General features: G+C 38.2%; 1 protein-coding gene across 2 annotated transcripts in view; it reads right to left on the minus strand.

Annotated features, from left to right (window-relative positions):
* Positions 1 to 20,324, minus strand: part of ENOX1 (ecto-NOX disulfide-thiol exchanger 1) — a 297,621-nt gene extending 277,297 nt beyond the window's left edge. Inside the window, exon 1 of one of the 2 annotated variants that reach the window (XM_029210363.1) lies at positions 20,178 to 20,324. The gene's annotated coding sequence lies outside the window, so the exon portion shown is untranslated. The remainder of the gene's footprint in view (positions 1 to 20,177) is intronic. The other variant, XM_029210361.1, reaches the window with a different exon arrangement.
* Positions 20,325 to 22,706: the final 2,382 nt, after the last annotated feature.

Here is a 22,706-nt window from a genome sequence, read left to right on the forward strand (position 1 = left end):
TGAAATATCACTGCAAACCCAATTCTAGCTTACCAGAATGGCGAAAATTAAAGAGATTGACAAGACCAAATGCTGTTGAAGATGTGTAACAACTAAAACTATCATATATGGTTGATGCGAATGTAAAATGGTACAACTATTTTGTACAAAGATATGGTAATTTCTTCCAAAACTCAATATACACCTGCCTATGACTAAAATTCCACTCTTAGATATTGGCCTAAAAGAAATGAAACCATATCTTCACGAAAGACTTGTTCAAGAATGTTCATGGCAACTTCATCCAAAATAGAGCCTGTAAAGAACACAAGTGTCCATCCATAGAAGAATGGATTAACAAACTGTTGTCTATTCATGCAATCAAATATCACTCAGCAAGAGACAGAAATGAGTTACTGACAGACTCAAGAATAGATTAATCTCAAAAACATACTATGTAAAAGAAACCTGACATGAAAGAGTATGTAGTATATGAGTCTACTTATACGGAGTTCTAGAACTAGAATTGATTTACTCTAGAGGCGGGGATGGGGATGTGCTGGGAAGGTGTATGAGGGAATTTTCTGGGGTTGATAGACATTTGGGTAGCACAGGTGTATATAACTGTTGGAACTCATAGAAATGTACACTTAAGATCTGTGCATTTTATGTAAATATGTAAATTTTACCTAACAATTTTACTTAAAAAATAAGAATCATATAAGAAATCATAAAACTTTGAATTCTAGTAATGGTACATACACCAAAGCATTTGGGGGAATTGTAGCGATGTCTACAATTTACTTAGAAATGTTTCCAAAAATTCAGTGGATTCGTGGATGAAAACAGGGATGCATAGAGGTAAGCATATGAGTGTTCACTGCCAATTTCTTTCAACTCTTCTGTGTGGTTAAACATTTGCATAATAAAATCTTGCAAAAGAAAAAGAAACCTTAAAAACTGAGTCTTTCACAATAAATAATAAATTAAAGGAAAAAGTTAAAAGAAAAAAAAAAAAGAAAGCAATCCCAACTCATAAGTTACTAGCCATGTGAACTTGGCAAAGTGCTTAAATAAAGAGTCGATGTCTAAATTTCCTTATTTGTAAAACAAAAATGATAAATAGTACGTTTTACACAGGATCCTTAAGGGACTATACTTGCTAATATATGTAAAGCACAGTTCTTGATATAAATAAGCACTGAGTAAATGTTTGGCTCCTATTTTTAGTGAGCACGGAGTGCCTGTGGCCATAAACCCACAAAAATAAAATGTCTCAGAAACAGAAAAGGAGGATACTGTTTGCACACTTTGTTAAGGCAATTGTGATGTTTGTTGCATACATAAAATCAGATTCACTGTGATTTTTTTTTTTCTGTGCGTGAATGTCATTTATCAGGACCCCTAAGCAAATGAGCTAGTAGAAAGGAAATATTATATTTTAAAACACCCATAAAGCATATTTTTAGAAATGGTATTTCCTTGACTTTCATTCCAGGAAAATGCTAACACATGGCGTGGAGCATGCTGGGCCCAGAAAAGAAAGCCTGCCAGATGCCACAGCAATAAATAGAGTGGGGCTTTGGAGAGGAAAAGTAAAATGAGAACATGTAATGTTATGCCTCCAATACCCTTACCATCTGGTATTTAGCCCACTGAAATTATGGGGTTTTTGGAAATTCACCTTTGTAGGCCACCTTTAATTAATTTTCTTATTTATTTGTTTAGCAAACATTTAAATCACAGCCTACTCTGGGCAGAGTTCTGCATGCCCTCCAGGAGGACCTCAGCAAAACAAAGGGTGAGGTAATGTTAGAAAGAAAAAGTTCTAAGTGCAGTATAATGAGAGGTCAGTACTATTTACACCTGCCACCTCCTTCTTTAATATTCATTTTAAAAACACAATTTTCATATTTTCAATCGATAGCTTAAGCAGCCACATATTTTCACAAACGACAGGAATTTGCAGACAGGAAAAGAGGTGGCAGAATATGTTATGTGGGTTATGTTTTACTTTGCTGAGAAATGCATAAGTAGAAATACATTTTTATCAATTACATTTCCTATAGTGCTTGCATTATCACTTTTATCAATATTTTAAATGCAAGTGGGATTTCTTAATGTGGTATCTTTTACTTTCAATTTAGCAATGTTTCTGAGAAGAAAACTGAGCTCTAGAATGTTGAAAATTGTCTCATTCTATTACGACTGCTCTCCTTCGGGGTTTTCAAATATGTATACTTGTGATACTCCTAAGAAACTGTGATTGATGGATTTTTACCCAGAATTTAAAAACAACAACAATAACAAATTCTTTTAAATCAAAGGAAAAGTACATTCTGTTCCCTTAACTTGTCTTTATTTGGGGATTTATACGTACTCTGCTAAAATTTAGGATGGAATTTCTAACAGTGATGGCATTGTTCAGTAAATAGCAGTCCTTTGTGCGTGTGCAAATTTTCAAATGAATGGAAATGGTCTTAGACATTTTATCTGGAAAACTTTCGCCTATAGTATTTATTCAAATGTTGTCCATATTTTCAGGAAAGAATTGAGAAAAATGCCTTTCTCATAAAAAGATGTCATTCCCTTGTGGCTACTGTGAAAGGAACTCCCTCTCCTCCCTCCAGTACACAACACACAAACCCTGTGCTATCCATAGAAGCGAAACATAAAATTAAAGAAACACTGACTGCATGCCAAATTCTGGGATAACAGGGAAGAGAAAGCCAGTCAGCAATCACCTCTCCTAGCCCTTATCTTCTCCTCCCACTTCTCTCTCCCAGGCTGGGGATGTCCGGACTCTATGACCTCTTTCTTCAGTGGAGACACAAGCTGTGAGTCAGGTGCCCTGAACTTTAATGTCTGTTCTTCTTCCCCTTTAACCTTACTGTTAAGAGAAAATAAAATGTTTTATGTCAACGAAAATACTCAGTCACTTGGAAATCATCTTTCTGGGTTTCAGCACCAACACACCTGTGATCTTAAAAGATCCTTTCAATTTAAATAGTAATAAATTTGTCACAGAAGTATATTAGGAGACCTATATTCAAATAAAGTTGCCCACTGACTTTAGGTGAATCCACTGTTTTCTAAATCAGTACAAGTTGCTTAGGATGATCAAAGGCCAAACTTTTGTAATCTCTCCCCACGTAGATCATCTTAGAGTAAAATTATTAGGGAGAAATTAGGGATTCGTGAAGCAAGACAGAGAGGGTTTTTGTTGTGGTTGTTGCCATTTTGATTAGCCACAAGCTTATACCACTGTATTTACTGGAGAGTGTATAACTGTCTTGAAATGAAACATCACATAATTCCAACAAGTATGCTCTCTCTAGTTAACTTAAATTAGGGAGGCTTCCCTATACTCATTTTGTCTCTTTCACAAGCGTCCTTGAAATTCTTTGTCCTTAATTACTTACATCTATGCTTCAAGTATTAGGAGCACGCTTGAAATTTACAATTTTTCTAAGTTCCTAACACTCATTAGCTTTGTTTTCTTCCTAGACCTGTTAACCTAATTTTGTCTTCAATGCTTTTGGGAATAATGCATTGCTTATCTTTAAATTTTCCATAGCTGTTTCTATATTAAGGAATCCAAACGCAGGTTTCAATTTACTCATTATGAATTTGCTGATCCTCTAATCTGAATTAAAAACCAGATTTTTTTCATTCTTCTCCATTATGTTTCAAATTTTAACAGATACTTTCAAACTGTATTCGAAAAACTTATAATCCAACACCATGACCAATCTTCTTTCTGCCAAGCACTGGTGCCTAAATCTTTCTTTCTTTTCATTTTTTTAAGTGCTATGGATCCTGATATAAAAGACAAGGGAAAGAAAATGCAGAAGGATGACAGTAGGCCTATTACTGGACACATGTCCTCTTTCTCCTCTGCAGCTTCATCTTCTTGGATGGTATCAGAACCCAGGGGCTCCACCCCAACTCCTGAGAGAAGGGGCCTGAAGAGGAAAGGAGAGGGAGGAAAGGAAGGCTGCAGATCTGGTGATAATTTGAGCTGAGTCCCGATGCCACATCTTGTAGGCACACAGATTGACAGAGCAGCATTTTGATTTTCTAAAGTGAAAGCCACCAGAAATTAAGAGTGTGCAGTTTGTGGGAACTCTAGCACTCTTTTTTTTTAATTTAATTAATTATTTAAACATCTTTATTGGAGTATAATTGCTTTACAATGGTGTGTTAGTTTCTGCTGCATAACGAAGTGAATCAGCTATACATATACATATACCCCCGTATCTCCTCCCTCTTGTGTCTCCCTCCCACCCTCCCTATCCCACCCCTCTAGGTGGACACAAAGCACCAAGCTGATCTTCCTGTGCTATATGGTTGCTTCCGAGTAGCTATCTATTTTACATTTGGTAGTGTATATATGTCCAGGCCACTTTTTCACTTCATCCCAGCTTACCCTTCCCTGCTCCCCCGTCCTCAAGTCCATTCTCTACGTCTGTGTCTTTATTACTCTCCTGCCCCTAGGTTCTTCAGAACCATTTTTTTTTTTCAATTCCATATATATGTGTTAGCATACAGTATTTGCTTTACTCTTTCTGACTTACTTCACCCTGTATGACAGACTCTAGGTCCATCCACCTCACTACAAATAACTCAATTTCATTACTTTTTATGGCTGAGTAATATTCCACTGTATATATGTGACACAACTTCTTTATCCACTCATCTGTCGATGGACACTTAGGTTGTTTCCATGTTCTGGTTATTATAAATAGAGCTGCAATGAACATTTTGGTACATGACTCTTTTTGAATTATGGTTTTCTCAGGGTATATGCCTAGTAGTGGGATTGCTGGGTCATATGGTAGTTCTAATTTTAGTTTTTTACGGAACCGCCATACTGTTCTCCATGGTGGCTGTTTCAATTTACATTCCCATCAACAGTGCAAGATGGTTCCCTTTTCTCCACACCCTCTCCAGCATTTAACGTTTGTAGATTTTTTGGTGATGGCCGTTCTGACTGGTGTGAGGCGATACCTCATTGTAGTTTCGATTTGCATTTCTCTAATGATCACTGACGTTGAGCATCCTTTCATGTGTTTGTTGGCAATCTGTATATCTTCTTTGGAGAAATGTCTATTTAGGTCTTCTGCCCATTTTTGGATTGCGTTGTTTGCTTTTTTGATATTGAGCTGCATGAGCTGCTTGTAACTTTTGGAGATAAATCCTTTGTCAGTTGTTTCATTTGCAAATATTTTCTCCCATTCTGAGGGTTGTCTTTTCATCTTGTTTATGTTTTCCTTTGCTGTGCAAAAGCTTTTAAGTTTCATTAGATCCCATTTGTTATTTTTGTTTTTATTGCCATTTCTCTAGGAGCTGGGTCAAAAAGGATCTTGCTGTGATTTATGTCAAAGCGTGTTCTGCCTATGTTTTCCTCTAAGAGTTTAATAGTGTCTGGCCTTACATTTTGGTCTCTAATTCATTTTGAGTTTATTTTTGTGTATGGTGTTACAGAGTGTTCTAATTTCATTCTTTTACATGTCCAGTTTTCCCAGCACCACCTGTTGTAGAGGCTGTCTTTTCTCCATTGTATATTCTTGCCTCCTTTATCAAAAATAAGGTGACCATATGTGTGTGTGTTTATCTCTGGGCTTTCTATCCTGTTACATTGATCTATATTTCTGTTTTTGTGCCAGTACCATACTGTATTGATTACTGTAGCTTTGTAGTATAGCCTGAAATTGGGGAGCCTGATTCCTCCAGCTCCATTTTTCTTTCTCAAGATTGCTTTGGCTATTCACAGTCTTTTGTGTTTCCATACAAATTGTGAAATTTTTGTTCTACTTCTGTGAAAAATGCCATTGGTAGTTTGATAGGGATTGCACTGAATCTGTAGATTGCTTTGGGTAGTATAGTTATTTTCACAATATTGATTCTTCCAATCCAAGAACATGGTATATCTCTCCATCTGTTGGTGTCATCTTTAATTTCTTTCATCAGTGTCTTATAGTTCTGCATACAGGTCTTTTGTCTCGTCTCCTTAGGTAGGTTGATTCCTAGGTATTTTATTCTTTTTGTTGCAGTGGTAAATGGGAGTGTTTCCTTAATGTCTCTTTCAGATTTTTCATCATTAGTGTATAGGAATGCCAGAGATTTCTGTGCATTAATTTTGTATCCTGCTACTTCACCAAATTCATTGATTAGCTCTAGTAGTTTTCTGGTGGCATCTTTAGGATTCTCTATGTAGAGTATCATGTCATCTGCAAACAGTGACAGCTTTACTTCTTCTTTTGCAATTTGGATTCCTTTCATTTCTTTTTCTTCTCTGATTGCTGTGGCTAAAACTGCCAATACTATGTTGAATAATAGTGGTGAGAGAGGGCAACCTTGCCTTGTTCCTGATCTTAGAGGAAATGCTTTCAGCTTTTCACCTTTGAGAACGATGTTTGTCATATATGGCCTTTATTATGTTAAGTTCCCTACTTGCTGGAGGGTTTTTATCATAAATGGGTGTTGAATTCTGTCAAAAGCTTTTTCTGCATCTATTGAGATGATCATAAGGTTTTTCTCCTTCAGCTTCTTGATATGGCTTATGCCATTGACTGATTTGCATATATTGAGGAATCCTAGCATTCCTGGGCTAAACCCCTGGTGATCATGGTGTATGATCCTTTTAATGTGTTGTTGGATTCTGTTTGTTAGTATTTTGTAGAGGACTTTTGCATCTATCTTTCTCAGTGATATTGGCCTGTAGTTTTCTTTGTGACATCTTTGTTTGGTTTTGGTATCGGGGTGATAGTGGCCACGTAGAATGAGGTTGGGAGTGTTCCTCCCTCTGCTATATTTTGGAAGAGTTTGAGAAGGACAGGTGTTAGCTCTTCTCTAAATGTTTGGTAGAATTCGCCTGCGAAGCCATGTGATCCTGGACTTTTGTTTGTTGGAAGATTTTTAAATCACAGTCTCAATTTCAGTGCCTGTGACTGGTCTGCTTATATTTTTTATTTCTTCCTAGTTCACTGTCAGAAGGTTGTGCTTTTCTATGAATTTGTCCATTTCTTCCAGGTTGTCCATTTTATTGGCATAGAGTTGCTTGTAGTAATCTCTCATGATCCTTTGTATTTCTGCACTGTCTGTTGTTAACCTCTCCTTTTTCATTTCTAATTCTATTGATTTGAGTCTTCTCTCTTCTTTTCTTGATGAGTCTGGCTAACAGTTTATCAATTTTGTTTATCTTCTCAAAGAACCACGTTTTAGTTCTATTGATCTTTGCTATTGTTTCCTTCATTTCTTTTTCATTTATTTCCTATCTGATCTTTATGATTTCTTTCTTTCTGCTAACTTTGGGGTTTTTTTGTTCTTCTTTCTCTAATTGCTTTAGGTGTAAGGTTAGGTCGTTTATTTGAGATGTTTCTTGTTTCTTGAGGTAGGATTTTATTGCTATAAACTTCCCTCTTAGAACTGCTTTTGCTGCATCCCATAGGTCTTGTGTCGTCATGTTTCCACTGTCATTTATTTCTAGATATTTTTTGATTTCCTCTTTGATTTCTTCAGTGACCTCTTGGTTATTTAATAGTGTATTGCTTAGCCTCTATGCGTTTGTTTTGTTTTTTACAGATTTTTTTCCTGTAATTGATATCTAGTCTCATAGCGTTGTGGTAGAAAAAGATAAGAAAAAGAAAAGATAGAAAAAGAAAAATTGATACGATTTCAATTTTCTTAAATGTGCCAAGGCTTGATTTGTGACCCAATATATGATCTATCCTAGAGAATGTTCCATGAGCACTTGAGAAGAAAGTGTAATCTGCTGTTTTTGGATGGAATGTCCTACAAATATCAATTAAGTCCATCTCATTTAATGTATCATTTAAAGATTGTGTTTCCTTATCTATTTGCATTTTAGGTAATCTGTCCATTGGTGAAAGTGAGGTGTTAAAGTCCCCTACTATGATTGTGTTACTGTTGGTTTCCCCTTTAATGGCTGTTAGCATTTGCCTTATGTATTGAGGTGCTCCTAGGTTGGGTGCCTAAATATTTACAACTGTTATATCTTCTTCTTGGATTGATCCCTTGATCATTATGTAGTGGCCTTCCTTGTCTCTTGTAATAGTCTTTATTTTAAAGTCTATTGTATCTGATATGAGCATTGCTACTCCAGCTTTCTTTTGATCTCCCTTTGTATGGAATACCTTTTTCAATCCCCTCACTTTCAGTCTGCATGTGTCCCTAGGTCTGAGGTGGGTCTCTTGTAGACAGCATATATACGGGTCTTCTTTTGTATCCATTCAGCCAGTCTATGTCTTTTGGCTGGAGCATTTAATCCATTTACATTTAAAGTAATTATTGATATGTATGTTCCTATTACGATTTTCTTAATTGTTTTGGGTTGTTATTGTAGGTCTTTTCCTTCTCTTGTGTTTCCTGTCTAGAGAAGTTCCTTTAGCATTTGCTGTAAAGCTGGTTGGGTGGTACTGAATTCTCTTAACTTTTGCTTGTCTGTAAAGGTTTTAATTTCTCCATTGAATCTGAATGAGACTGTTGCTGGGTAGAGTAATCTTGGTTGTAGGTTTTTCCCTTGCATCACTTTAAATATGTCCTGCCACTCCCTTCTGGCTTGCCCATTTCCTGCTGGAAGATCAGCTGTTAACCTTATGGGGCTTCCGTTTTACGTTATTTGTTGCTTTTCCCTTGCTGCTTTTAATATTTTTTCTTTGTATTTAATTTTTGATAGTTTGATTAATATGTGTCTTGTCGTGTTTCTCCTTTGATTTATGCTGTATGGGACTCTCTGTGCTTCCTGGACTTGATTGACTATTTGCTTTCCCATATTAGGGAAGTTTTCAACTATAATCTTTTCAAATATTTTCTCAGTCCCCTTCTTCTTCTCTTCTTCTTCTGGGACCCCCATAATTCGAATGTTGGTGTGTTTAATGTTGTCCCCGAGGTCTCTGAGACTGTCCTGAATTCTTTCCATTCTTTTTTCTTCATTCTGCTCTGCGGTAGTTATTTCCACTATGTTATCTTCCAGGTCATTTATCCGTTTTTCTGCCTCAGTTATTCTGCTATTGATTTCTTGTAGAGAATTTTTCATTTCACTTATTGTGTTGTTCATCATTGTTTGTTTGCTCTTAATTCTTCTAGGTCCTTGTTAAACGTTTCTTGTATTTTCTCCTTTCTATTTCTAAGATTTTGGATCATCTTTACTATCATTATTCTGAATTCTTTTTCAGGTAGACTGCCTATTTCCTGTTCATTTGTTTGCTCTGGTGGGTTTTTACCTTGTTCCTTCATCTGCTGTGTGTTTCTCTGTCTTCTCATTTTGCTTAACTTACTGTGCTTGGGTTCTCCTTTTCACAGGCTGCAGGTTCACAGTTCCCATTGTTTTTGGCCTCTGCCCCCAGTGGCTAAGGTTGGTTCAGTGGGTTGTGTAGGCTTCCTGGTGGAGGGGACTGGTGCCTGTGTTCTGGTGTGGAGGACCACATCTGGTGGTGTGTTTTGGGGTGACTGTAACCTTATTATGGTTTTAGGCAGCCTCTCTGCTAATGGGTGTGGCTGTGTTCCTGTCTTGCTAGTTGTTTGGCATAGGATATCCAGCACTGTAGCTTGAGGTCGTTGAGTGGAGCTGGGTCTTAGCGTTTAGATGGAGGTCTCTGGGAGAGCTTTCGCCGTTTGATATTATGTGGAGCAGGGAGGTCTCTGGTGGACCAATGTCCTGAACTCGGCTCTCCCACCTCAGAGGCACAGGCCTGACATGTGGCTGGAGCACCCAGACCCTGTCAGCCACATGGCCAGGTATGTGAGGAGTTTCTTGCCTTTTGGGAAGTCTGAGGTCTTCTACCAGCGTTCAGTAGGTGTCCTGTAGGAGTTGTTCCACCTGTAGATGTATTTCTGATGTATTTGTGGGGAGGAAAGTGATCTCCACATCTTATTCCTCCGCCATCTTGAAGGTCTCCCTCCTCTAGTCCTCTTATCAACAAATATGCCAAATGAGAACCCAGAGCCATCCGCAGAGCTATCATTACGATGGATACTGATAAAAAAGCATACCTTTACCATTAGAAAACAGTACTAATAATCTCATACTGGGGATATCAGTACTACCAGAACAAATTCTACTTAAAAACATATGTGAGCTAAGATTGAAAAGCATTTTCCTGCTGTTTTCAGACATATGGGAAGGCCTAAATAGTACTGTGACACTTGGCAGAGCAGCTAGAGGTAATGTGTGCAAGAATTTCTGGCTGAAATCCTATTTTCTGATGACTTATACTCAGTTACAAACTAAACTTGGCGCACATCTTAGCTTAGTAGAACTCCATCAAATACAACAAAAATAAAGATTAAGGGTGGGGAAAAACCCTATAAACTTGACTTTCAGAAAAGACCAGAGCATTGTTTGCAAGGGAAAACGAAAGGAAATTCTCAATACTTACTAATGTTTTTATATAGGAAATTACATTTGGCAAGTGCTGAGATCAATTACAGTCTAATAATTTCCAGTATCTTGAAAGGAATAAATAATTACAAGGAGCAAGAATTGAACCCAGGAAAGGCTCTGTCAGTTCTAGAAATAATTGCTTTTACTCTTCAATTTTTCAAAGTTTCACTTTTTTAGTGGCGTCAGCTGGCTCAGCCCACTGTCATGTACAAAAATAAAATGGACTAATAAAAGTTTAATTTCTTAGAATAACAAAACAGAATTTGAGAATAGTCTAAACACAGGCATACAGCTCTTAAAATTTTAAGGGAGTAGACACTTGTTTTAGAGCCCTAAATAATCTGGTAACCTTAAATAGAGACTTTAATTTTAGTAACTTTTGGGAATTGGTGCTCTCAGTTAACTCTGATCTTTCATTTGTTTTTAGACCTTTAGTTTTCAATCAGAGGAGATCTAAATGTTGAGGTTAAGTGTTTTAGTAGATGAAAGATGACTACTAGTAACACTAAAATACCTCTAAGTCAAATGACCATGTAACCTCTACAAATATTTATGACTGTAATTTCTACAAATATTTATTTCTTTGTTTATTTATTCAACCATTCACCAAATATTTATTTAGCACATGCCAGGCAAAATGCAAAACAATGGTAAAATCTACTAAAAAGTACAAATATATATCCATTTACAGATTTTTTGATAGCTCCCATTTTTTGAGGCACCACAATCTAAAAAAACACTTGAGATAGATCTTGAAATATATCTAAATTAAAAAAAATAATATACATTTTTCTAATGTTATTATGAAAGTAAGAGACAAAAGGAAGTATTTGATGGGTTAAATGGGAGAGAAAGGCCTCCAAAACTGGCTGACCTCTGAGGTGATGGAGAATAAGAAACTGTGCAAATGTCCTTTAAAAAGTATCTCTCAGGAATACCAATCGAGTCTCAGAGGCTAAAAATTAGATGTAATCCCTTCTTCCTTCTTTCATTCTCTCTTGTTTGTCTTTGCTCTATTCCTTTGGTCTTTTCTCATTGCTTACACATAAATATACTTGATTTAGATGGAATTAATAAAGCCACATTAGAAACTGCTCACAGAAAATTCAGTGGAAAAGGGACAGAGGCACATCTAATGGTAATAACAAAACAAAATAGAAAACTTTGTTGACAAGAAGGAAATAAAAGTTTTTCTAGTAGAGTTAAAGAATAACTGTTTCTCAAGTGCCTATTCAATGGCAGGGAGGGTGCTGCACTACCAAACGTTAAACCCACATCTACATGCTTACGTGTCTACTGCGAATGGTGAGATGGGTGTAGGAAGGTGGTTGTCCAGAAAAAAAAAAAAAAAAAAAAGACTGGTGAATGTTCCATTATGAGAAGGTAGATACATAAAACAATTAACTACTACGAATAAGTCAAATGTCCATATGTTAACAGATAATGCTAAAAAAAAAAACCCCAAAAAACTGTTGAGGAAAAACAAATTGAAAGGTATAAATTCAGTATGATCTCGTCTATGTAAACTTAAAAATAATATCCCATATATATAGACACAGACGTAATCAGAAACAGATATATAATATAATATAAAGGAGTGAAATACAAAATCTTATATAAGTTATAGTATCTATGGCGATAGGTAAATAGAAAGAATGGTAATTTTTTTTTCACTTTAAAAAATAGATATCCGAAGCAACTTTAGAAGTATTAACATTTTAAAATATGGCAGTGGAGATGGTGGCCAAGGTGGTGAGTAGGAAGACCCTGAGCTCACCTCCTCCCACAGGAAACGAAAATTACAACTGTTTACAGAGCAACTCTTAATGGGAATGATCTAAAGTCTAGCAGAAAAGGTCTTCTACAACTGAAGATAAAGGAGGAGCCACAACAAGATCAGTAAGAGGGGCGGAGATGCCGTATAGTCAAGACCCACATCTCTAGGTAGGTGGCCCACAAATAGGAGTATAATCACAATTGCATAGATTTCCCCCAAGAAGCAAGGAGTCTGAGCACCACACTGGGCTCTGAAGCCTGGGGGTCTTGCACCAGGAAGATGAGTCCACAGTATTTCTGGCTTTGAAGGCCAGCAGAGCTTGCATTCAGGAAAGCCGGAAGGCTACAGAAAACAGACTCTGCTCTTAAAGGGCACGTGCAAAATCACACATATGCAGAGACCCAATGCAGAAGCAATAATTTGAAAGGAGTCTGAGTCAGACACACTTGCTGATCTTGGAGAGCCTCCCAGAGAGGCAAGAGGCAACTGGGACTTACCCTGGTGACAGAGACACTGGTGGCAGCCATTTTTAGGAGCTTAGTCTACCATGAGAACACTAGTGCTGGCAGGCACCATTTTGGAGTCCTCCCTCTAGTTTATTAGTGCCTAGACCTGGCCCCACTCGCCAACTTTTCAGCATTAGTCCTGGGATGCCCCAGGCCTAGTAGCCAGCCTTTCAGGGACACAGCCCCACCCACAGTCAGGCTAGCACCGGGTCCAGGACTTACTGGGTCATGCAGGCAGCTAACTGGGACACAGGCCCCCCACCGCCCACCAGTGGCCAGCAGCCTCTGTACTAGGCAGGGCCTGGCAACCAACCAGGCTGGAGACCAGTCACATCAGCACACAGTAATCAGCCCCACCACAACAGAAGGGCCCATGCAGCCTACATAGGGGAAGGAATACCTAGATCATACAGCTACAGTGAACAGAGGGGAGTGTGCAGCTCAGACGCATCGATGTCTCCTATGTAAGGCCAAATTTCCTAGACTGGTAAATGTAACTGACCTACCTAATATAGAGAAATAAAAGCAAATAATCAGGCAAAATAAGACAACAGAGGAATATTTTCAAAATGAAGGAACAAGGTTAACATCTCAGAAGGGCTAAGTGAAGTGAAGATAAGCAATCTACCCAATAAAGAGTTCAAGGTGCTTGAGGAACTTGGGAGAAGAATTGCTGAACACAGTGAAAAGTTTAACAAAGACTTAGAAAATATAAAGAAGAGACAAACAGAGCTGAAGAACACCATGACTGCAATAAAAAAGAAGGAATCACCAGTAGATTACATGATACAGAGAAAAGGATCAGCAAACTGGAAGACAGAGTAGTGGAGATCACTCAAGTTGAACAGAAAAAGAGAAAAGGATTTTAAAAAAAATGAGGATATGTTAAGAGACCTCTGGGACAACATCAAATGTACTAAAACATTCTCATTATAGGGGTCCCAAAAAGAGGAGAGAGAAAGAAAGGAGGAGAGAACTTATTTGGAGACATAATATCTGAAAATTTCCCTAACCTGGGAAAGGAAACAGATATCCAAGTCTAGGAAGCTCAGAGAATACCAAACAAGATAAACCCAAAGAGGTCCACACCAAGATATATTAGAATTAAAATGGCAAAAATTACAGAGAAAGAGAGAATATTAAAAGCAATAAGATAAAAGCAACTAGTTACATACAAGGGAACTCACAAAGGCTATCAGCTGACATTTCAGCAGAAATTCTTCAGGTCAGAAGAGAGTGGCACAATATTTTGAAAGTGATGAAGGGAAAAACCCACAACTAATAATACTTTACTGAGCAAGGCTATAATTCAGAGTTGATGGAGAGATAAAGAGTTTTACAGACAAGCAAAAGCTAAAGGAGTCCAGGACCACTAAACCAGCCTTACAAGATACGTTAAAGGAATTTCTCTAAGCAAAAAAGAAAAGAGTACACCTAGAAATATGAAAACTATAAAAGGAAAAATCTCATTGGTAAAAGCAAACATACAATAAAGCTGGAGGAATCAGGCTCCCTGATTTCAAGCTATACTACAAAGATACAGTCATCAAAACAGTATGGTACTGGCACAAAAACATACACATAGATAAATGGAACAGAATAGAGAGTCCAGGAATGAACATACACTTATATGGGCAATTAGTCAACGACAAAGGGGGCAACAACAATACACAATGGGGATAAGACAGCCTCTTCAATAAATGGTGTTGGGAAAACTGGACGCCTATATGCAAAAGAATCAAACTAGACTACCTTCTCACACCGTATACAAAAATAAACTCAAAATTTATTAAAAACTTAAATGACCTGACACCATAAAACTCCTAGAAGAAAACATAGGCAGTATACTCTTGACACTGGCCTTGGTAATAACTTTCTGGAAATGTCTCTTTAGGCAAGGGAAACAAGAGCAAAAGTTAAAAAACGGGACTGCATCAAGCTAAAAAACTTCTGCACAGTGAAGGAAATTACCAACAAAACAAAGCCGCTAGCTATTGAATGGGAGAAGATATTTGCAAGTGATATATCTGGTAAGGGGTTAATATCCCAAATATATAAAACTCATACAACTCAACATCAAAAAATGAAACTGATTGAAAAATAGGCAGAGAACGTGAACAGACATGTTTTTCAAAGAAGACATATAGATGGCAATGGACACATGAAAAAATGCTCAACATTACTAGTCATCAGGGAAATGCAAATTAAAACCACAATGAGATATCATCTCACACCTGTGAGAATGGTTATTATCAAAAAGACAACAAATAATAAGTGTTGGTGAGGATGTGGAGAAAAAGGAACCCTAGTCAACTGTTGGTGAGAATGTAAATTGGTACAGCCGCTATGGAAAATAGTATGGAGGCTCCTCAAAAAATTAAAAATAGAACTACCATACTATCCAGCAATTCCACCTCCGAGCATTACTCTGACAAAAACAAAAACAGTGATTTCAAAAGATATATGTACCCCTATGTTCAATGCAGCACTATTTACAACAGGCAAGATATGGAAGCAACCTAAGTGTCCATCAATAGATAAATGGATAAAGATGTGGTATACAACTCAGTCATAAAAAAGAATGAAATCTTGCCATTTGTGACAACATGGATGGACCTAGAGGGTATTATGCTAAGTGAAATAAGTCAGACAGAGAAAGACAAATGCTGTGCGGTTTCACGTATATGTGGAATCTAAAAACCAAAACAAATAAATGAACATAAAAGAACAGACTCATAGATACAGAATGTAACAAAGAGGTGGTTACCAGAGAGAAGGGGGATTGGGAGATGAGTGCAGTAGTTGAGGGAGATTAAGAGGTACAAAATTCCAGTTACAAAAAAAAATGAGTCACAGGGATGAAATGTAAAGTATGGGGGATATAGATAGATATACTGTGATATCTTTGTATGGTGACAGATGATAACCAGACATATCATAGTGATCATTTAGTAATGTACAGAAATATTGAATCACTATATTGTGTACCTGGAACTAACATAGTGATGTAGGTCAATTATACCTCAATTTGTAAAAATGTGTAAACACTGGGAAGAAATGCATAAAAATGCTAACAATGAAGGTTCTCTCGGGGCGGTGTTATGGGTGATTTCGAATTTTTCCTTTATGTTTTTATGCATTTCTATTTGTCTGCAATGAACATGTATGTTTTGCTTATAAAGTTAGAAAGAAAACAATAAATGTCATCAAAAATGAAAATCTTAAAATAAAATATGGCAGTAGGTACATCTATTATTTTCTGTAGGCTTAAACTACTTCATAATAAAATTTAATATATTTTAAAATTTTGTTGTTTAAAAGAAGAATGCTGTAGAAATTTAGGCAATTAGAAGGAGCTAGTCCAGTAAGTCCAATTTTCTTACTTTTGAGCCCAGAATACACAAGGCTGATTATTTTCTGTTTTTAGCAAGAGGAACAATGGAGAGTTAATGTAGAAGAAGAAACTGTCCTTGATATGATGAATCATTGGCACTTTTGGCAAATGGATGGTCATTTCTAGAAGGAAGTGAATTATCTGAACATAATTATATTTAATCCTCTAGTTTTATAAGAGTGTTTCAATTCACACACTATCCATGTAGGTTACTCTTTTTCTTCCTTACGGGGTGTGAATGTGAAGCTTTAGGGGCACAGTCAATGGATGCTACATTTTCACTGCTGCTAAAAATGTGTAATTAGAGTCTGGATTTTGAAATAACAATTTGCACACATAAAGTACTGACTAGCTGTGCAAGACCACAATTGACTTTTTATTTTTAAACTCCTCACAAAACTTCCTCTTGATTCAAAGTTGCCATCAGACATTTTCTAATGTAATTAGAAGGGAAGCCACAAACAACTTTGGATCATATGTAATTTTTAGAATTAATAGCAAGATCCGGAGAGTTTTGTTTGTTTGCTTTTAAATCAGAGTAGTAAATAAGTCTGAAACATTTCACTAGTGAGGCAAGACTCACTTGAGATATACTGTTAAACCTGAGGGGTGAAAATACATCACAGACACAAGTGGTATTACACAGCACATATTTTTCTGAAAACGCAGTCTCTGTGCATGAGGATTAGATATATACCCACAATAAGAGAGCATACTGGCCTATAATTTTCAACATTACATCCTTGTATTTTTTATTGTACGCTATTTTTCAACTGGTAGAGGAACATGGTCTCATAAAGCTAATATTTATTCTTCCATGTTTATAGAGCTAATAGAGCACTTCAGGAAATGAGAAACTCTGAGAAGTCACATATAACTTGGTGTCCCGTGCGCCAAAGAAGAGAGGACAGGAAAGTCACCATGTTTGAAAAATTGGGCTCAGGAACTCAGTTATAAAGCTTTAAATAATTAAACAATACAAGATAAGGGAGGCCTTTGATGTTACTTCTATCTCCATAAACGTAGTCTATTTATAGATGATAAATCTTATCATGTAGGATTCTTCATTTTACTAGAGAGCAAAGAAAAGAGTCCTTTAGTTCAGTTCCCACGTGCAACTCTGTAGCTGCTGTGTGTATTTCGTGCCAGCTAAGGAGGAGAGTAACTGTAACAACCAAGATACCCCTACTTATAACTGTGTGGGTTTTTTTTTGTTTTTTTTTCCGGTACGCGGGCCTCTCCCGTTGCGGAGCACAGGCTCCGGATGCGCAGGCTCAGCGGCCATGGCTCACGGGCCCAGCCGCTCCACGGCATGTGGGATCTTCCCAGACCGGGGCACGAACCCGTGTCCCCTGCATCGGCAGGCGGACTCTCAACCACTGCGCCACCAGGGAAGCCCTGTCCTTTCCTTTTAATGGATAGCCTTACTTGAGATATTGGAAGAATCCAGAGAAATAAAAGGCATCAAGTCATTTCCTCATTCTCTGCAGACATGAAGAATGGAGGGCAGGAATGGGGGCAGCTGCCAAAAGATAAGTGAGGGACAAGGCAGAAATGTGGATGGAGGGTGGGTGAGGGATATCGGGGCTGATGCGAGAGACAGTTTCAGCTGCAGTGAAGGGCCCTTTGAGCTACCCGCAAACTGATTCCTGAGCTACCGAGGAAGCCTGTGACACAGAGCAGAGAGCTGACACTGGGGTGCATGATACAAAGCAAGTGAAAAACTACTCCTTTGCTACTGACCTGTTCCAGTCTTCCCTTGGACTTCAGATGCTCTACCCCCCCTTCCTTTCTCAGTGACTGAGCTGATGATACCTTTGCAACACCAGCCCCACTATTTCCTCTGGGGTCCGAGCCCTGTCTTTTCTGTAAGTCCCCAGAGCTGTCTACTCTCTCCTGTTTCCCTGCACTGAGTTCTGATGTTATCTTCTGAAAGTACTCTGTTCCTCCTCTCCATGTTCCCATATCAAACAACAGTGATCTCCCCTAAACACCAAACCAGAAATTCTGGTTCTCCAAAAGAGTATCCATATACACACCTTGGTGTGTTTCTAGACAGCTGAAAAGCCAGTGTAGACCCAGCATTGAAGAATGATAGGGGGGAAGAGAATGGCACCCAGAGTTAAAAACTGGGGTCCAAGCCCGGCCCCACCATTTGCTCAACTCTGCCCATTTCAGCATGCTCAACTCTCATCGGCGACTCTCTGGTCTGGGCAATCCGGGTCCTCCTCTGCAGGGACAGGCAAAGGAGGTTTGAATTTGGTTATCACGTCAACTGGGGACTGGGTGGTGGGGTGCTGCTGGTCTTTAGTTCCTTGAAGGCAGGGCTACTAACCTTTCTATTGATCAAATCCATGGGCTGATCTTGCATCACAGAGAAGTATCCCCCTGAAAATGTCAATAGTGGCCCCACTGAGAAAGAGAAACAACAATAGATGATTTTTCATGTTCCTGCAACCTGTCTGTATTCTCAAACTGAAGTGGAATGTAGAGAACTTAAGAGACTCAGAACAAAACTGTGGGGATCAATAAATTTGTGGACTGTACAATTTCACAGGAACGGTTCAGAAAAATGGGTTTCTCTCTCCTGAAGAGAAAAAGGATGACTTGAGACTTAAGTCTATGATGATACAGGGGGACTCTGACCAATATATTCTGTCTCCATAACAGAAGAAATAAAGTGCCATGCGAGGACGTCGGGAAACACTTAGGTTTTCTAGACAGTGAGGTTTCTAAGAAAGGAGAATCTATATTAGGATTCAAAAGGAAAGTGGATACCTAGGTATAAAGGTCTGAAAACAAATAGTTTCTCATTGGTTTCGGACAGTTCAAGTGGGATCTTATTTGCAGACTAGGCAAGAACATTTAGGTAACTTCTCAAGTCCTTTCTAGCACCTCTTTTTCCGTCAGACACTTGTTACATCTCTGCACACCATAACATCCTACCAAGCTGACAGACTGGAGAGTTAAAGATGGAGACACAACCTCCCATCCGTCCTGTCCCCCAATATGTATGTACCACATGCCTCACCCTTCAAAGTGAATCAATCATGGGGTCCAGCAATGAAGGGTGCAGTGGGAAAACTGGAATCTAGCCCAGCACTGCGGTGAAATCTACTTTGATTTCTCAGTAAGAGAAGTTAAAAAAAAAAAAACCCACAGTAGAGGGCCATTACAGGAGAAAACATTTGTCACCGTGGACAGAATAAAAGTCCAACCGAATGAAATAGAAGTCTGTGGGAAAAGACATGTCATTCTAGGGAAAGTACTCTGTTCCTTCTCCCTTGCTCTTCACTTAGTTTTTATCCACTCAGTGAGCCAAGCTTTATCTGCTCTCTTGCTCATTTTTCCATCTATGAAAGATGGGTGGATTAATTTCAGCCTTTAGGTAGGTCTTTGTCAGAAAGCACTTTCAGAATAAAAGTGGTTTACTTGGTACCATCTCAGAAGCAGAACACGCACTTCCAAAATAAAATGCTTGCTTTGCTAGCAAGCTCTGTCTTTAAGTGAGCAACAATACTGTTAGTGATTTTTCGAGTTGTTAACGCACACACATTAAACAACCACCACCATCCCCCTGTTCTATCCTCATCAATCATAGGGTGAGGACCCCTTGGCAGAGCTAAATGAAAACATTATGGCTACTGAGATTTTATAATTTGAAAAATGTCATAATGATAACACTAGTTGATACTGACAAATGCAGTTTTGATTTTCAATGTTTCAAAATATAATTTATCAGCGAGGTCTTAGCTAATTGAAAGTACTTAACAAAATCTGATATATGTAGACACTCAATATAAATGTACTGGATCTGTTCAGTTAGAATTTATGAACACAGAAATAAAACTTGTTTTAAGCCAACATGGGGGATATTTTATTTCTAATATCCTTGTAACATCCCACAGAGTATCTAATAGTAAGTATGAGAAGGATCATATCAAATTTCTTCTCATTTATATCCATCTCCCAATGAAATCAAAGGATTACAATCTGTGCATAACCTACTTCCACAGTCCTTATTGCAATAGGGTATGACTATTACCCATTTAAAAAATATCCCTCAAAATTAATAATAACTTCAGTGAGACAAATGGAAAAATTAACACAAACCTTAAGACCTCCAGCAGATCAGAAGACAAATGTGTTCTTTGGGAACTTGACTGAAACAAGGTATTCACACAACTCTTTTAAATGGAAGCTGTTCACAAAGGAAGTCCCATGGAAGACACTGTAGCTCTGACATGCCAGATGCTTCTGGAAGGAGAAAAAAAGCACACCATTAGGATGTGTCCAAAGCACCATGACTGCCAGTACCAGCCACTGTAGTCAGAAAGTGCTGTAGTAGCACCTACCGCTATTATTAAGATAAGAGTATTAATTGCTATTACTTTTGTACCCCCAGATCTTCTTACTCATAAATGACAGGGTGGATGGTAATCTTTCAGCATTGTGTTTAGAAACTTCTAAAGGCCACCAGTATTTTATAACTAAGCGAACTCTGCTTTTCCCCTTATTTAACCAGACAAGGGTTGAAGGACGGTGCTCAGGGTATGAGCATGAAGGCGGGAACACTACCTTTCACTGAGAACCCACCAGCTGTGAGGCACTGGGCACAGACTCTTTAATCTGAACGATGGCCCTGCAATTAGAGGGCACTGGCCCCATTTTCCAGATAAGAAAGCTAAGGCACAGATTCCTGAAGTCAGGTTTACAGCCCAGGCATCAAAGCCTAAAAGGCCTCAGGGCTGACTCTCCCCCTCATTTCACTCTGTGGCCTGTGTGATTTAGAAAAATATTTCACTTGGTGCAGCCACTATGGAGAACAGTAAGAAGCTTCCTTCAAAAGCTACAAGTAAAGTTACCATATGATCCAGCAATCCCACTCCTGGGCATGTATCCAGAAAATAAGGAAACTCTAATTCAAAAAGATACATGCACCCCAATGTTCATAGAAGCACTATTTACAAGAGCCAGTATATGGAAGCAACCTAAGTGTCCCTGGACAGATAAATGGATAAAAAGATGTGGCACATACATACTATGGAATATTACTCAGCCATATAAAAGAATGAAATAATGCCATTTGCAGCAACATGGATGGACCTAGAGATTATCATACAAAGTGAAGTCAGTCGACAGAGAAAGACAAATATCATATGACATCATTTATATGTGGAATCTAAAACAAATGATACAAAAGAACTTATTTACAAAACAGAAATAGACTCACAGACATAGAAAACAAACCTATGGCTACCAAAGGGGGGGGGGGAGGGATAAATTAGGAGTATGGGATCAACAGATACACACTACTATACATAAAATAGATAAACAACAAGGACCTACACTATAGCACAGGGAACTATATTCAATATGTTGTAAAACTATAATGGAAAATAATCTGAAGAAGTATATATACAACTGAATCACTTTGCTCAACACCAGAAACTAACACATCTTTGTAAATCAACTACGCTTCAATAAAAAAAGAAAAATATTTCATAAACAGAAATATTATTGACAAGAGAACAGGTAACGCTGCAATATACTAAAGTAACTCACATACTACTAAATTGATCAAGAAAATTCCTCTCCTCGTTTGCTTTAGTTTTATATCAGACATTGTCTTATTGAGTCAGGCCCCACAGAAATACAGATAGCCAACTTTAAGCAGTGCACTTCCTCTCCCACCTTCCTCCTTATGCGAAGAGAGCTCTTTGGAAACCCAGTGGTGCCCATGGGTTGCGGGGCAGGTTTGTGTGCTGTGTGACATCAAGGAGATAGCAATGCAAACGGCCCATCTTCCTCTGATGCCTCCATGTGACCCACAGTGCCTTCATCGTCCCAGTGAAAGAGAACATCACCTTTCCCTAAGGGGAATGGCATCCCTGATGCAACCAGGAATAGAGCCTGCATCTTCTGTGGATGTCTCTGAGTGACAGGACTGCATCTCCTCGTAGCTATATCCATCTTAACAGCTAAAGGGTGGCTGACAAGTCTCGGCAGGGCTCCATCTAGGTTTCCGTTCTTATTTTTAGTCAAAAATCTACATGTTTTGGGTTGTTCCATTGCCAACAGCTTACTCTCCACCAGCTGTCCCAGCACCCACTCTTACAGCATGTTTCAGGGTCACAATCAATCACTTCAAAATTCCCCTCAACGTGCCAGCTTTTAATGCCATAGCCTTCTGTATGAGCCTTGGAACTTCTAGGTCATAACCACACTATACTTGGGAAGCTCCTCGGAAAGGCTAGAGAAGGATAAAGCAGGAAGGTCACATGTAACTTTTAAAAAATTTTATTTTAATTTAGGCAACAAAAGCTTAAGGCATGAATAAAGAAACAAGGAAGAACAACTGATAGAGTTTTCAGAGCTCTGCAGAACTGGAGCCTAGGATTATTACGTGGGGAAAGAAAAAAAAGAGAACAGAGCCAAACAGAGCCAGTTTGTCTTTGCATAAAAGAAGGAAGAAGAGCTTGACAAAGAACAGGGAATGAAAATATCTGGACCATGGACTCTAACCTAAATGACGGGAATACAAAATGAATAGAAACTCTTCTTAAAATCTCACATACTAGCTTTCTGATTTCCTCACATCCCTTAAAAACAAAGTTTCAGGTGGTATGCCTAAATGTGTAC

This window comes from Monodon monoceros, unplaced genomic scaffold (genome assembly GCF_005190385.1).
Source record: "Monodon monoceros isolate NGI ecotype Baffin Bay Population unplaced genomic scaffold, NGI_Narwhal_1 Super_Scaffold_8, whole genome shotgun sequence".
Taxonomy (NCBI): Eukaryota; Metazoa; Chordata; class Mammalia; order Artiodactyla; family Monodontidae; genus Monodon; species Monodon monoceros.